At 38.0% G+C, this 16,151-nt stretch overlaps 1 protein-coding gene across 8 annotated transcripts in view; it reads left to right on the top strand.

Annotated features, from left to right (window-relative positions):
• Positions 1 to 4,192, top strand: part of celf5a (cugbp, Elav-like family member 5a) — a 271,078-nt gene extending 266,886 nt beyond the window's left edge. For 7 of the 8 annotated variants that reach the window (XM_077583355.1, XM_077583350.1, XM_077583353.1 and 4 more), the window contains exon 12: positions 912 to 4,192. The gene's annotated coding sequence lies outside the window, so the exon portion shown is untranslated. Of the gene's footprint in view, positions 1 to 908 lie in introns of all 8 variants that reach the window. The other variant, XM_077583349.1, reaches the window with a different exon arrangement.
• The last annotated feature ends 11,959 nt before the right edge of the window (positions 4,193 to 16,151 follow it).

Genomic DNA, 16,151 nt, shown 5'->3' with positions numbered 1-16,151 from the left:
CACACCCTCTCTTTATTAGCATGTAACACACCAATCACATTCATACTTAAGTTAAATGGGAGTTAGCACACTTCTGCCACCGTTTAGAATGCCTCTGATCAACCCGAAATAAATTTCAGCTGTTCTAAGTCGGCTCTTCCTTACATTTTTTTGTTTTTATTTTGCTTTCTAGCAGAAGCTTGAAGGTTTGTACTTACACTGAGTGATATTTAGAACTGTTCATAATTCGCTCCAGTTTGAGGCCCGACTTCCAGCTGAAGAAAAACACCGCTGTTCGTCACTAAGTATTAAAGTGTTTTTTTTATTTTTATTATTATTATTATTTTATTATTTTGGTGATGAGCAGTGTTTTTTTTTTAATATGGCCAAAAAATGTCAACCTCTGGTAAATCGAACCTAAAAAAAAAAAAAATCTCCCCCAAAATTTTATTTTAGGTTGTGCAGGTTACGGGTAACCTTTATGTTGAAATATGTTATGTAATGTTTTGTTTTTGTCTTATTTTTTTATGTCATAAACTCTGACATTTTAACAGGGGCGTGTAGACTTTTCACATCCACTGTAAATAGATATAATTGGTTAATGCTGTCCAAAGCAATGTGCAAGTGTGCCTAATGTTGTGACCAACGAGTGTATCTGCAACCCTACTTATTCTAAATACGACTGCCAACGTTTAATACGTTTAGGTGCAGATTTTTCTTCTTTTTTTTTTTGCATGCCTGCAGAGCAGCCAGCCGGCATGTTAATTATGAGACATTCTGCCAGCGTGATGATTGACAAAGATCAATTGGTACGCCAGCTTGGGTTAGCCCTCCGCAGACCATTACGCTGATGTAATAAGGCCATATTAAAGCCTTCAAAGCTGAAGAAGTTTGACGGGCCATCCAATCTGAACACTCTGCTCTATTTTCAGGTTTTAGACGACACGTGAAGATATTTCGGAGGGGCTTATCTCTTCTTTTTTTTTCCCTCGGAAAGCAACATATGTTTTTAAAAAAAATGACCACGTAAGGATTTTTTTGGGGGGGGGAAGACATATCAGCATTTACTTATGAAGACGTAAGTTGCGTCAGAACGAGACGAGGAGGCGCGTCGTCGGGGGACGCGAACAGATGGCGCAGTGCAAGAAAGGAAAGGAAAGGAAAGGAAGAAAAAACTGGAAAAAAATGAAGAAAGAAAAAAGACTTTATCAACAGAACTTTTTTTTTCTTGTTGAGACTTGAATTGTTAACGAAGCAACAAACTAACAAACAGGAAAAAGCAGCAACGACAAATAGATTTCTATATACATATTCTATACACATATATATAAATGAGAGATGCGCTTGTGGCTTTTACTGCTCCTTGGACAAATGAGGGTTCACAAAAGGCCAAGACGGGAGGCGGGAAGGCCCACTTTCTTCTTCTCCCTCTTTTTCCCGTGTCGTCTCGCAGCAAGCGCAGCGCCACCAGCCCTGGAGGAGGTCACCGAGGTTTCCGTTAGCGACAGTACAACTGAGAATCTTTCACCCCAAAAGGGACCAAAGGACCAAACACATTTGTATTGTTCGGAAACAGTCATGCATAGTATTCATTCATGAGACTACAATTACTACTAATGATATTAAGGAGAACACTAGCTTCAGGTTGAAAGAAAGAAAAAAAGAGGAATGGGTTTTTTTGTAACTAATGGGTTTGAGAATATATTAAAAAAAAAAAAACTTGAAAAAAAAAGTTATACTATTTTAGGGGTGTAGACTTTTGTGGGTTAGATATTGTTACGGGCACAAGTTCCCCTTCATCATTCATTTCATCCCAGAGAATAGTATCATGAAAATGACATCACAGTTGAGCCGCCATATTGGCATCGAGGGAAAATCTGCTGTTTTAGCATTTTTGGGGAGAATTTGTGAGAAATTGTAATTTATGTCACCAAAAGCAGCTGCATAATTAATTGTATGGTAAATCAACTAAAGCAAACTTTACTCTGCAAATTTTACGAAGTGCACCACCCAAAAAAAAGTACTAGAGGTGTCGTGTCCTGTACGATGGCGTACATATAAAAGCCACCACCTCGTCCAGACTATAGCTACGTTATCTGTATTTCTAGCTAGTTTCTGAATTTTGTTGTTTGTTTCTCATAAATTTGTGAGTTTTTTTCTTGCAAATTTGCAACTTTATAATGTCGCAAATACGCACGTTTTTTTCTCATACATTTGTGAGTTTATAATGTCGCAAATTAGCGAGTTTATTTCTCGTAAATTTTGAGGTTTTTTTCTGGCAAATTTGCCGCCTTATAATGTCACAAATTTGCAAGTTTATTTCTCGTAAATTTGCAAGTTCTTTTCTTGCAAATTTGCCACTTTATAATGTCACAAATTTGCGAGGTTATTTTTCATAAATTTGTGAGTTTTTTCTAGCAAATTTGCCACTTTACAATGTGGCAAATTTGCAAGTTTATTTCTCGTAAAATTGCGAGTTCTTTTCTGGCAAATTTGACACTTTATAATGTCGCTAATTTGCGAGTTCATTTCTCATAAATTTGTGAGTTTTTTCTAGCAAATTTGCCACTTTATAATGTCGCAATTACACAAGTTTTTTTCTGGCAAATTTGCCACTTAATAATGTGGCAAATTTGCAAGTTCATTTCTCTTAAATTTGTGGGGGGTTTCTCAAAAATTTGCAGACTTATAATGTCACAAATTTGCATGTTTATTTCTCGTAAATATTCTGCTTTATAATGTTAAAAAATTTGCAAGTTCATTTCTCGCAAATTTGCAACTTGGTAATTTTTCCTCGTAGATCTGTGAGTGGTTTCTCGGAATATTACCACCCCTCTAAAAAAAAGTAAATTATATGTGACCCTAATACGCCGCACGATTCCTGATTCAATATCGATCAGCCCAAAAAAACGTATCAGATTATATCGAACCAACGTCACATGATTCCCAATGTTGTGTAGGCCTAGTGGCTAACAAAAAAATGCAAAGTCAGCTAATGTTAATGTTTGAGAAATGACAACACGACCACATAATTCCCACCATGAGTCAATCTTGGATCTAACGCCACTCAATTCTCTTAAATAATGCCTTGAATGGTGAATATCATGCTATCATGCTTAGACTATTGCGTCATTTTCATTCATGCTTCTTGGTCCACATTTCGCTATGTCACCATATAAATTCCCATGACCTCAATCAGGAAACTGTGGTCTCTCTATTTGTTTTTTCATCCACGGAGGTTGAAAAAAATGCACAGATATCTACTTTTTTTTTTTTTTTATCTACCTCCGTATTTACAAGAACAATGTGCCGGCTACACTTCAACTTCCTCCACAGCACTTTTTTTCCCTTCCATCCGTCCTTACATTGCATCATTAAAGCCTTGATATTCCAGATTATCTGACCGTAAACCATTGTGCTAAAAGTGCCATCCGGCTGAGCCACACGTGCGGCGCAGTAAAACAGCACAGTGTCTGTAACGGCTTCATAAAATATACAAATGAGCCTGACAGCGGTTGTAAACATCGTCGCCAGCGTTGGCCAAGGCAGCGTCTGCGCGGGTCGCGCCCTCTCCCGCTGCCAAGCCTCTCCAGCTGCTCGCAGCGGGGAGAGCGTCCTCCCCTGTCGCCTCGCCTCCGGGTGCCAGCATATCTCTCTCGCTGAATAGGAGCCATCAGTTCCCACGGCTGCATAATGAGGATGATGGTAATATTGATCAGATGGGGAGGGGTGGGGGAGATTGGCGAAATATGCGCCATCAATTATAAATTTGGCTTGACGGAGTTCACATTTCTCTCATGGTCGTCGGCGGTTACAGTTGTCGTTTTGTCTTTTGTAGCATTATAGGTGCCTACAAATCGATATTCTGACACGCCAGTTGGTTTTGCAAGGAACTATTTGGAAAAGGGCAGGTTAAAGGTAGAAATTCTTGTCACTTGGCATACATACAGTATGTAGAAAAATGTCACAAAAATGCTCGTATCGATTTAGTCGCAAATTTGAAATCTGGGCATGTTGGTCTATTACTTACTTACGTATTTATGTATTTATGTATTTATGTATTTATTATTATGTGTTTATTTATTTGTTTATTTATTAATTTTTCAGAAAGATATTACAGTGGACCCCCGCCCATTCGTGGTTTGGCACCCACTGATAATGATTCATGTATTTGTAGATTAAAAAATAGTAATAATAAAAAAATATATTTTTATTTATTTTATTTATTTATTATGTTTTTTTTGACTGACAGAAAGTGGTTACTTATCCCCACTTTTTCAAGATTTTTTGGGGTAATATATAAATATATATAGAGTATGCTTTTCAATGCAATTATAGTGCCCGTCCATTATTAGTGGAATTCGCTATTCGCGGAAAGAGCATTTAATCAGAATCATCTTTATTGGCCAAATATGTCAAACATGCCAGGAATTAGTTTTCACAGTCACAACTCGTAAAAATAAATACATAAATAACAATGACAATGACCAACAGAGGGAGACAGAGCAGGAAGCCTGGTGGGTCACCATCAGCGTCCTGAGTTTCTTTGATCGTAAAAAAAAAAAAACATCGAGGGAATGTTCAAACTGTGTTATTTTGAAGAGGGGGCACAGCATGAACCTGGAAAATGTAATAGGTTGCTGCCTGGCCTAGATAAATCAACAAAGACTCATCTATTGTAGTAAATTAAGTGAAATTGGTTAATAATTGTGCACTTTTTTTCCCATAATATTTTGAAAACACTGCCATGAAGTCCACATTGAGAAAGCTTCTAAAGTTTTGATGGAGTCCAATCATAGTCTCTTAAGGTGCACTCCCGCATGGTTCGATCACAGCACGTATAAAGAGTCAACTACTACTTTGCAAGAGCAGCTGCATTTTCTCCGCAGAGGGTAAAATGGCGCCGTGAGAGCTCGTACACAGCCCGGGCATTAGCAGCCTTAGGAGGTCAAATTAAGAGCAAAATGATCCATCAATTAGACAGCGGCAGGCCTGTAGGTGGATGAGCCAACAGCTGCTGCAGACAAAACGAGCGCTTAGCATTGAGCGCCGGTCACGCTTGGCCGCCATATATCTAAACTAGCGTCACCTCATAGCCAAGATGCGCAAAGATGGAACTTCCGACATGAAATGGACTTTTAATTAGCTGTTTGCTTTTTCGATCAGTGTGTTTGTGTGTGTTTGTGTGTGCTTAATCCATTTTGTATCTCCATGAGGCAGCTTGCCTTGTCTAATTGTTGCACTTTTATTTCCCAGTTTACGGCTTATTTTGCGTTTAAGCATTGTAAGGTTATTTCCAATGGGCACTTGACACAGGATGTCCATTCATAACTAAATGCCACGTTTGGCTATACCGTCACTTAATGATCATCATTTGAGTCATTCGGCAAAAATGATAGGAGGATTTCTACAAATTAAAATATTTCCTCAAATAATGCCCTTTGCTCGAAAAAAAAATGTCACGCAGCTCAGTATCTGTCCGCTTGTGCCCGGTCAAATTCACCCAAATTGCATTAGGTGATAGTAGTCTACCTTGTGCTAGTATTTAGACGTGGTCTGAGCAGACAAAAATTATTTAGGTTTACTTTCTATCACCAAATTGGCAAGCCTTGCGCCCATACGAAATACATACTGTCTCAATTATATCATCTGACTTGAAACAAATAGAGTTTGTTTTGTTTTTTTTAATGTTGCTATGTGTAGTTGCTCTAAAAAATATTAGTCACGTCCTATTGCTAACCAAAACTGTAGCACCTACCAAATCTCTCAGATGAATCAAATGTGAAGTGTAACTGCATGTTGTTCCCTGTGTGATATTAAAAATCGTCTTACTGGTGATTAGCATTCCAAACGCTATCATTCTTACACTGTTGCTAATCCAAAAAGTGGCACCTACATTCTTGGCCAAACGCAAAGGTATTAACAAGTATTACAGAAGATCTTACTGGTGACTGGCATTCCAGACACTATTGTTTACAGAGAGTTGCTAACCAAAACAGCAGCACCTACCGGTCACGTAGGCAATCTCTCAGATAAGTGTGGAGACGTGTTACAATCAATTTCCATACGTAGTATTCAGTAGTAATAAGTCCATAATTAAATTCCAAGATGAAGAATATTTTTTTAAAATCTAAGTTGTAATGTGATGGGAAAGTCTCTCCGAGTTCGTTCCCAGGAAGTTAGCATAGCATTGATGCAGTAGCTCAACTTCCATCAGCTGATGCTATGTTTTAAATGTAAACAGCAAACTAGTTGAAACAGTGCCTCTGCTGGTTGCAGCAGGGTAGTGCGCTTCATTTAGCCTCAATTGCTTCAAGACGCGGTTCATCAGTGATGAATTAATCAATAATGAATGCCAGAGTTATGGTTGAATAAACGTCGTCCTCCCAATAGACGCACTTGAGTAAATAAACATCCCCGCCCTACATATGAGGAAAAACGGTCATTATATTGTTTTTGTAACATAGTACAACATTATGGGAGGCAAGCACTATAGATTTCGAGCTCCCTGGTGAGTTCCTGGTACTGTCTGCTGTCAAATGAGGCTGTGATAGATGCCCTCCTTTTTTCTTCAGGCCATACGCGGCCTTATGAATCTGAAAAAAAAAAATTTTTTTTTTTTGCTTATGGGATTTTCTGCCATAGAGTGGTGTGAATTATTAAAATCAAATTAAATTTGGCCTTCACAACAGCACGGCTAATGCAAATTAAAGACGCCAGCTGTGTGTGGCTGAAATGTAATGAGTTGGGGGGAAGGGGGTCGGGGGCGGGGGGGGGGGGCAGACAAAATTTGATGGAAACACAAATGAGCACAGGAAGATGCTGTTGTGTATGCAGTCAGGAAATGACGGAAACATATCAGAGTTGTCGACCGAAAGTGGAAAAAGCCCAAGTATGTGGTCTTGGAATTGTTTGAAAATTCAGCCCCTGAAGCCTGTTTTAGTTTAGAACAAGACATTTGATAGACTCACAAAAAAAGTTCCTCCCCCAAAAGACACAGGAAGTCTGACATTTTGGCCATTTTCTACGGGTCCTTGAAAGATAAACTCGTTCAAGAGATTGTGTCTGCTACTGACTTGACTTACATGATTTTTGGGATATGAGCTGTCGTTCGTTGATAGCAAACATTTGAGATACACGCGCTTTATGCTAGCTGTGAACTCATCTCAACTTAACTGAATTTCATTTAAACCAATTTAAACACAAGTAATTCACAATAAGCATAAATATACCAGTATAGACATCGCATCTTAATGTGATATAAGAAAAAAACTGGGTGGGTTTTTTTTTTGACCCAAATTGGGTCATTTTTGACCCAACTATTCTCCTTTACTTCCTGCCCATACCTACTTAACAGCATTTACTGTTTTACAAACATTGTTGCTGGTTTTCTGGGGAGGCTGGAATAATTAAATGGCATTTCCATTCATTTCAATGAGGAAAGATGATATGACACACAATCGTTTTGAGCTGCAACCATAGTCACGTAACGCCCATGAGCCCATATCTCAAAGCAGTATACTAGGCCAATAAACGGTGTAAACTCGCCATAGGGAGTTTTCGTCTGTCAGGTTCAGTCAACCTAGAGCATTTAATGAACAATAGACAAGGAAGGAAGACAAGAGACTTTTTTCTTTTTACTCGCGAGGAGAACGGACAGAGATGTGCACAGTTACAATCTCCTACCCGCTCTGAGGCACACTTTCTCGAACCCTCTCTTCTTATTTTTGTCTTATCTTATCTTGTGATAAGGGCACAGTTCCTGTTCTGCTTTGCAATTCTCTAAGAGTAAATATGGGATAACTTATGTACATTTATTCAAACATCGTCAGCGTGTGTCAGCGGAGTTTGATGGTTGACTTGTAATAACGCGGCCAAACATCCCGCCGTGAAGAGACTCACAAGTTTCCACTCGCGACAGACATTTTACACCTGCAATAACTTGGCTGATGATGCTCCGATTTCATTCCAACTCCATCGAGTGCGAGGACCCGTTCATAATTTCACCCGGGTTTCACATCTTCATTTCTTCATTTTCCCACGTCATCCCTACCATAGTGCCCTTTCAATCTCTGAGCATGCTCAACAGGGGGCTGGGTGGGTTTAAGATTACGAATACTGGTACAACTTCTATAATAATACGGTTTGAATGCTAAGGATAGTAGCTTATTATAGATATGAGAATCTGTATATTATGGAAAATCAGCACAGGACCTTTCTTTGTGGGGGTATATAGGTGAGGGTTTGTAATGCTTTGAACGGTTTTGCTCTGGAATGATATAAATAGTTTGGTTTGTCAGCACAAAGCAAACAAAGGAGCCTGACCAAGTCTGTGGAGTGCACTTCACTGACCTATAGGGGGCAATAGAGGCAACTCAGTACTATTATGTAATTGTGGAAGAGCAAACGCTGTTTACAGGTTGTATGTTTCTTCCTTATGTTTTTTTTTTCTTTTTTTTTTTAGTAATTAATTGCCACCTCTTTTTGTGGCGGTGTCAGTACAGCATGGATCAACTGACAGGGAAAAGCAGTATCTTTTTATATATATATGCTATATTCAAGGGGTAAAAAAAAAAAAACAACACATGTTCTGTATTATTATTACTATGGTTATGATTATTAGCCTGAGATACCAAACAAACATTCCCCCCGTCCTCGCTGACATTTCTTAAGACTTGCTGCTTAGATGACTTCATATTAATGACTGATGATTAATGATTTTTTAATTAATTATCAATCAAGTATGTAACTATTTATTTATTTATTTATTTGAAATTTATTTAATTTGCAGTCCAAGGTAAGATAAAGATGTGTATAAAAAAAAAATAAGGAAATGCTTATTGGGGCTTTTTCTCTCTTTCTCTCCTTTTTTTCCAATTTTACAATAAATTAAAAAAAATCAAACGATGTTTTTCTTGTGTATTGTCTGAGTCGCATGGAGAGTGTGTGCGCGTGTCTACGTGAGATGCCACCCTGCAGTGACAGGGGGTGCTGTTGCGCAAATACAGTATTAGGCTAGCTCCGTCCGAGGAACCTTATTGGGTGCCCAACCATCCACTCATTGCCAACCATAATGCCAAATATTTTAATTGATTAGTTTAATTAATTTTATATAATAAAATAATACAATTATAATACTAAATAATACCTAATAATAAATAAATACAAATAAATAATAAAAATAATACAATTATATGATATATTAAATAAATATAGAAAGAATATAATAAATAATAAAACTATACTATATATATATATATACATATATAATTTTAAAAAACAGCTTAAAATTCAATTTAATACACAATTTTCATTTCATGCATAGTGAACACAACATTGCATCAGTAAACACTGATGATGTCATTGCACTCTCAAGTTAATAATCAGGTTACTGCTGATTGGGGGGGCAAAAAAAAAACACAGTCGAGCACATGGCTCATGAAATAAATTGTCCCAATTACTACAAAGTGTGGCTCTTGGTCAGCATGCACATGAGGCAGTTCATCTTTATTACAATCACTTAATGAAAATCAATCCCCTCCTGATAAACTCTTATCTTCGCGGCCTTTGCGCAGCCCCTCGTTCGGGGAGATCATAAATTAGGGTATAATGTTGCCTTTGTTGAGGGAGTGAATTGCAAATTGTCGTAACTTAGCAGGATTTATTATGCAGATGCTTAATTTCCGAGCGCTTCCAGGGGAAGGGTTGTTAAAAGTTTTGTGAGTTGTATATAAATCCAAATAAAACACTAATACAGCCAGATGTTTATCTCCCCGCCAAGGAGGTTATGCTATCATCACTGTTTGTTAGCATTTACGCTAAAACTGCTTGACACAGGAAAATGTCGGTGCAGGTCCAGATATCAATGCGGATCTTTTTTCTTTTTTTTTTGCATATTTTAAAATATGCACTTGGGCAGGTAAACTGTAGCAGATGCTCCAGGATTTATTTTTCCATGTTTGTAATTTTTCTTAATTTGTATAAATGCATGACGCTTAATAGTGTAAGTGCAACATATGCAGTTGATGTTCAGTATTTACTGACATTTTTGTATTTAAAATAAACATGAATTACTTTGATTACTCAGGTAGTGCAGTAGGTCAGATCTGAATTTTCTTAAGAATGCGATTGTCTTGCCAAACCGATGCTAGCTAGCGAGCTAGCTGACAAGAACAACATCCGAGTATCTTGTTCGTTCTCGGTTGATTCGTACTTTCAGTTGTTGCAACTGCTGTTGTTTTATGACGTACAAGAACGCAAATTGAAAAATGGCTACAGTCATGATCGCTAATATGGGAGCGGCTCCCCAGCTAGCTTGCTAGTTTAGCATGTGGCATCCATTCGCTACAACAAGGGTTTATTATATACCGCACCCAAAAACTGAAAAAAAATTGTAATTAGTGTGTCAAACATGCAGTAAGTACGGAGACTGGGGCTAGTTGTATCAATTTTTATACTTTTATATAGTTCTTGGAATCAATACATAATATATAAACAAAATGTGTACTATATGAAAGACCAAAGTCTTAGGTATATTTTTTTTGTATTCATGTCATCTTCATACTTTGTGTCACTGCAGAGTTATTATAAGCCATCAAATAGAGGGAGTGAACATGTGACACCAATGGGTAAGTTGTCACACTATATGGGGTAAGATGTCACACTGGATTTAGCAACTAGTAAAACAAGGGAAAACGTATTCTTGTTCTCCTGTTTTTTTTTGTTTTTGCAGCCAGAGTTTTTGTTTATTATTGATCTAGAAAATTTTGCATAGTCATTGAGCAAACTAACTTAAAATATTACGAAATGGAATAAAGTCCTTAGGAACTGCTGGCATGTTGTAGCTCTCAGCCTCAAATGCCTGTCCCCTCTTAAATTATTAATATAAATTATTAAATTAAAATAAATAGATTTTTTTTTTATGAGGCATAAACGTATGCCAGAATTGAAACGTAAGAAATGTAAGAGGTGCATTTTTTTCATTGGCCCATTCTTTGCATATGTGACAACAAACCCCAAAATAACTGAGACAACTTGCCCTAAACTACCATGTTGGCTATATTGCTCAAGTTTAAAGTTAGCTTAAAACAGAGCAGTGACTGAGGCATGACAAAATGCCTGAATCTCTCCTCTAATGAGTCCAAATAATTTGCTGCTAGAATTTGTCTATGTACGACGCCTGTTTCAAAATGTATGAAGTTGAAAAATTTTATTTTGGAAAACAGATAACTGGCACTTATGTCAGCTCACAATGTGCTATCCTCTTAGACAGTGCACAACCCCTGACCATTTATACAAAGAAAACTAGTATTCCACTTTTTTGTTGCGCCCTCTGGTGGAGAAGAAAACTGCAATGTGACAACTTACCCGTGATACAACTAGCCCCGGTCTCCCTTCCATCATTGTCCTTCAAAAATTATGATTAAATTGCACATTTAGGGACTGACCCAAATTAGGACTGTTTAACCTTGGCCGAGGTCAAACCTTTGAGCGGCATCATCCATTTTCCGCTATGCCGCTTACGTGCATGAATTTATAGAGAATTAAGAGTTTGAACGCTTTGGAGTGCTGCGTGTTTACTAATATAGAACGGCCAATCATAATCAATCACAAGCTCCACACGTCTTCACCTCCCTCCGCCCCTGTCGCTGTTGCCAAGGAGCGCTTGATTTGATATGTAGGTCAGCAGGCACATTGTTGTGTGAGCTCGTGGGTGAGATATGTCCACTTGCTTGCTGTCACTTTGATTATTGGGCAGACACATGGAGTTGGTCAGGTATGAGGGGGCCCGCGGTGAGAGATAGTTGTAACAACAACTGCCAACGACCCGGATAGCCTGAAAAATGGCACCTTCTCACTCTGTTCTGCAGCGCTGACCCACGTAACAAGGCACATAAGTGAAACGTCGTGTGCCAAGTGCAACAATCAGTGCATCATTAGGCAGGATGTTTGGGCGAGAAGGTTATGGACGGTGATCATTTGCTACGTCAAAGGGGGGTGCAAAGACAAACGCACGTGAGCGGCCAAATGAGTTTACGAGCGCGGCTGACCAGCAGCCCGTGTGCCATTTAACATGCGGGCTCCAGCATATTTTAAGATAACGTGCCTGTCGTGATGCTGAACTATAAAGTGAAGAGCGATCTGTTACAGGAAAATTTTGCCCCATAAAAAAAAATATTCAAATCAAAATCCTCTTTGGAACAGTCAACATAAACCAACATAGCCTACATCTTCATTAACTCATTCACTGCCATTGATGCCTATAAACGTCAAAGAATCATTTGAACTATTTCTATTAGTTTAACAAAACAAATTCCCACTTCTGTTAACTAAAGTATGAAATCCTAGACTTTTTTTTTTTATATATATATATATATATATATATACGTATTTTTTTAAAGAAAAGATTATTAAAAATAAGGGGCGTCAGGCGATAATTTTTTTTAATTGTAATTAATCGCATGACTTCAATAGTTAACTCACGATTAATCACTAATTCTAAATCTGTTCTAAATGTACTTTTTTGTTCTAGTTTTTCATACTCTTGATAAAAAAAAAAAGTGGAAACAAAATGTTAAACTAATAGAAATAGTTCAAATGAATTTTTGACGTCTATATCCGTCAATGGCAGTGAATGAGTTAATTGTACTGGTTATTCTCTGTCATACAAGTGTACATAGATTTGTATTAATATTAAGACAATAACAATAAAACACCACTTGTAGCCCTGCCACTCAGTGGGATAATTTAATATATATGTATAATACAATGATTCAGAAGATTTGATGTCAGCTACTGTATGTCACCACAGCGGACAGCAATTCAAAAACTGTTCTCTTCTATATTTAAATAGTCTTGATTTCATAGTTGTGCTTTTAAAGTGAAAGTCAACCTTAAACATTTCTTGACAATAATATGTTATATGGGACCTCACTCGTCTAAACATGGCATTCTGCTTAGTATTACATTTGTGGAATATGAGTTATGAAGCAAAATGCAGCCATTTTTATCCATCTCAGAGGGCGGCCATTTTGCTTCTTGCTGTCAACTGAAGATGACATCAATGTTGCTCAGGCAACGACCAATCACAGCTCACCTGTTTTCCGAAGCTGGGCTGTGATTGGTTGTTACCTTAGACTTGCACAACATTGATGTCATCTTCAGTCAACAGCAAGTGGCAAAATGGCCGCCGCCTAAGATGGATAAAAACTCATATTCCACTAACGTAATATAAACCAGAATACCAAATTCTGCACAGAACATATTGTTTAAAAAAAAAAATGGGGGCTTGGCTTCCCCTTTCAAATACAAATTCACAGAGAAGGAACTCCACATCTCATCAAATGTTGATATAATCGAATTTTTTCTACTGATTTTGAGGAATTTATGCGGAAAATGTCTGAATTCCAAATGTTACCTTTATCTTAGTGTGTTGTGAAAACACTATATATTCTCTAATGTGAGTCCATAAATAAAAATTTAAAAAATCTCCATTTCCACCAATTACCTCTTCAACTAATTTAAAGACCACGGAGCGCCTTACATTAAGGCAGCCATCAATCTGTCTATTATCAATCAAGGGGAAGACTCACACACCATTATCTATTTATCTTGCCAAGTGCTCTATTAATATCAAATTAATTTCCCCATTGAGAGTATCAATCATTCATTACGCATTTTTCCCCCTCACCTCATTAGCGTGCTAATTGTCCTTGTTTACGGGGAAAGTCAAGGCAGGGTAGGTGCATTATATGTGGAAGTCCTTCATAGTTTGGATTCCACAGTGCCGGGATGGTTTAGTAAACAATTTTTAAAGGTCCACAAACATTTGAAAAATACTCTGAAGTATGTTAAAGAGATGAATTGATTGTATTTGTGCCACTGGTTCATGTTTTAAATTTGATTTCATACTGTGCGAGTTATTCGCCTGTGACACAAACGCAATGCTAACGACTGTTATTGCTAACAGAGTGCTAACACAGAAACAAACTCAATGCTAACGACCGTTATTGCTAACATAGAGCTAACACAGAAGTGTACAAACTGCTGGTGTCAAAAAAAATATATGGAAGAAGGCATTTCACCTATCTGTGGATTTGGAGACAGTATCATCAGAATTTGGAGGTTTTAATATGCAGTAATTGGCCAAACGTTTGCGCGTATCTTCTATCAGACATAAGCTATGTCCCCCATACTGCTATGTTAGCATGTGTGATCAACAGCTATGCTAATAATGACATGTTATTTGATCAAATGAGTCCTTTTATTTCATTGAATACATCCAGCCTATCACTGGAGGTTGAAGCAGTGGCTAGCTGCAAAAAAATTATTTACACTTATGCTTCGTATTTTTCATCATAGTCGGATACTGTATTGTCACGCTAAACATGTCCACTCTGTTGTAGCGAAATATCAATTCATATAAAAACCCATCAACAATTCTTTATATAGTTGTGAAACTGTATACGGTCAGCTAGCTAGCTAGCTAGATTGTGTTGCTAAGTGAAGGTCCACCATGTGCTCATTAAATGCTAACATTAGCCAAAAATGTCTCACATAACTTGCTGTTGTCATGTACACAGTCAATGGAAAATCTCTAATAATAATAATAATAATAATATTTTTAAAAAAATTAGCTTTTTTGGGGTGAAATTATGACGTTTTGAAGGCACTTTATGGTGATTTTGACTCTAACGGACAAAACAATGTTACAACAAAAGAAAAGTGTGTTTCTTAATTGTGTCTTACTTGGTCAGAACCACAAACTGAAAGAAATAAACACAGGCACATATTCGGACGCAAACAGACCTAGCGTAGCATGATGTTAGCGTAGCCGGCAGCCGGGTACATTGGCGGAAAATGTACCATTTTATACAGTTATGTTACTTTGACATTGAACCACATACTGCTTCACCCAGACTAAACACATACACTGAGTTTGGAAAAATAGAAACATAAAAAAAATGTGCATTGTACACCAAAGTGGATCTATATTTTGAAACAACGGATTGGGACAACCTTATATGCACCAAAGTTGTCAAAAACTTTCAACTATATGCGGGAGAAAGAAAGGCTCTCTGGAGGCTTTACGATGGCATTGTAGTTGCGCTTCCTGTCACCTCAACACATGACATGAATCAAGACTAGGCCTGCAGCATTTTTAAAAATAGCGTCTGCCTTTCCCTCCCCCTCCGCCGCAAACATCGCCGTCACTTCACCGTGACACCGACGCCGGCAACCCGAAATTTAAGAGCCAGTCACGAGAACATCCATCCGCTCACCTGCTGCATCCTCTTCAGGATAGCATCTGCGAGGCCCTTTAATGAAGTGCGCTGACACATGTCAGCGGCGTCGCCTTCCGAATCCTCGCTTCGTAAAACGAAGCAGGGCGTGAGGGGATTAAGTACGGCGGCAGTATGTGACAAATCACGTCGCTCTCGGCTGACAATTGAAATTCATTCCGTCCGTGTCTTGCTAATTAGAAGGCATGAATTGTTAATGTGTGCGGGCGTACGTTCCTAATGGTGCGACATGCCATGCGTTCAATAATAAATAAATAAATAAATAAATAAAAGGCCTTGTTCACACTGCAGGTACATCAGATTTGTTAGCCATCTGGCGTCCTTGAGATTTTACTGTCCACATTTGTTGCAATCCACACCTCATTACTGTGTGGTTTCAATCCATCAATTGAAATAAATAAACAGAATTTCATGTCACTTTAATATTCACACTCCTAACCAAGCTGAAAAAAAAAATGAAAGGATTTCGGGCAGGCAGTTTGAGTTAGCGTAGTTTTTACCCGTCTCAGGAGACGGCCATTTTGCCACTTGCTGTCGACTTAAAAATGAGATCACAGCTGCTCAGGGGGGGGGGAAAAAAAGGAATATGTGAATCTGCAGGTGCCAAATCACAACGACGCAGGGGCTCATTGTACTTGCTATCTTTTGCGTTTAGCATTCATTCAACGCAACATTATAGAGTGAACTAAACAATGTACAATTTCGGCAGAAATTGCGCGGGAATGCTGAAAAGATGAATGCTAAGATTTGAATGTATGTGCTCATAAAGTCAATTGAAAGATAATCGACTTAAATACTAAAATGTGGTCGAAGCAGGATTTGAACCCAGGTTCTATGTGATGGAAGGCAATTGCTCTAACCACTTGACAG

Source organism: Vanacampus margaritifer, chromosome 13, assembly GCF_051991255.1.
Source record: "Vanacampus margaritifer isolate UIUO_Vmar chromosome 13, RoL_Vmar_1.0, whole genome shotgun sequence".
Taxonomy (NCBI): domain Eukaryota; kingdom Metazoa; phylum Chordata; class Actinopteri; order Syngnathiformes; family Syngnathidae; genus Vanacampus; species Vanacampus margaritifer.
Note: the sequence above shows the minus strand (reverse complement) of the source record. Positions and strands in the feature narration are given on the sequence as shown.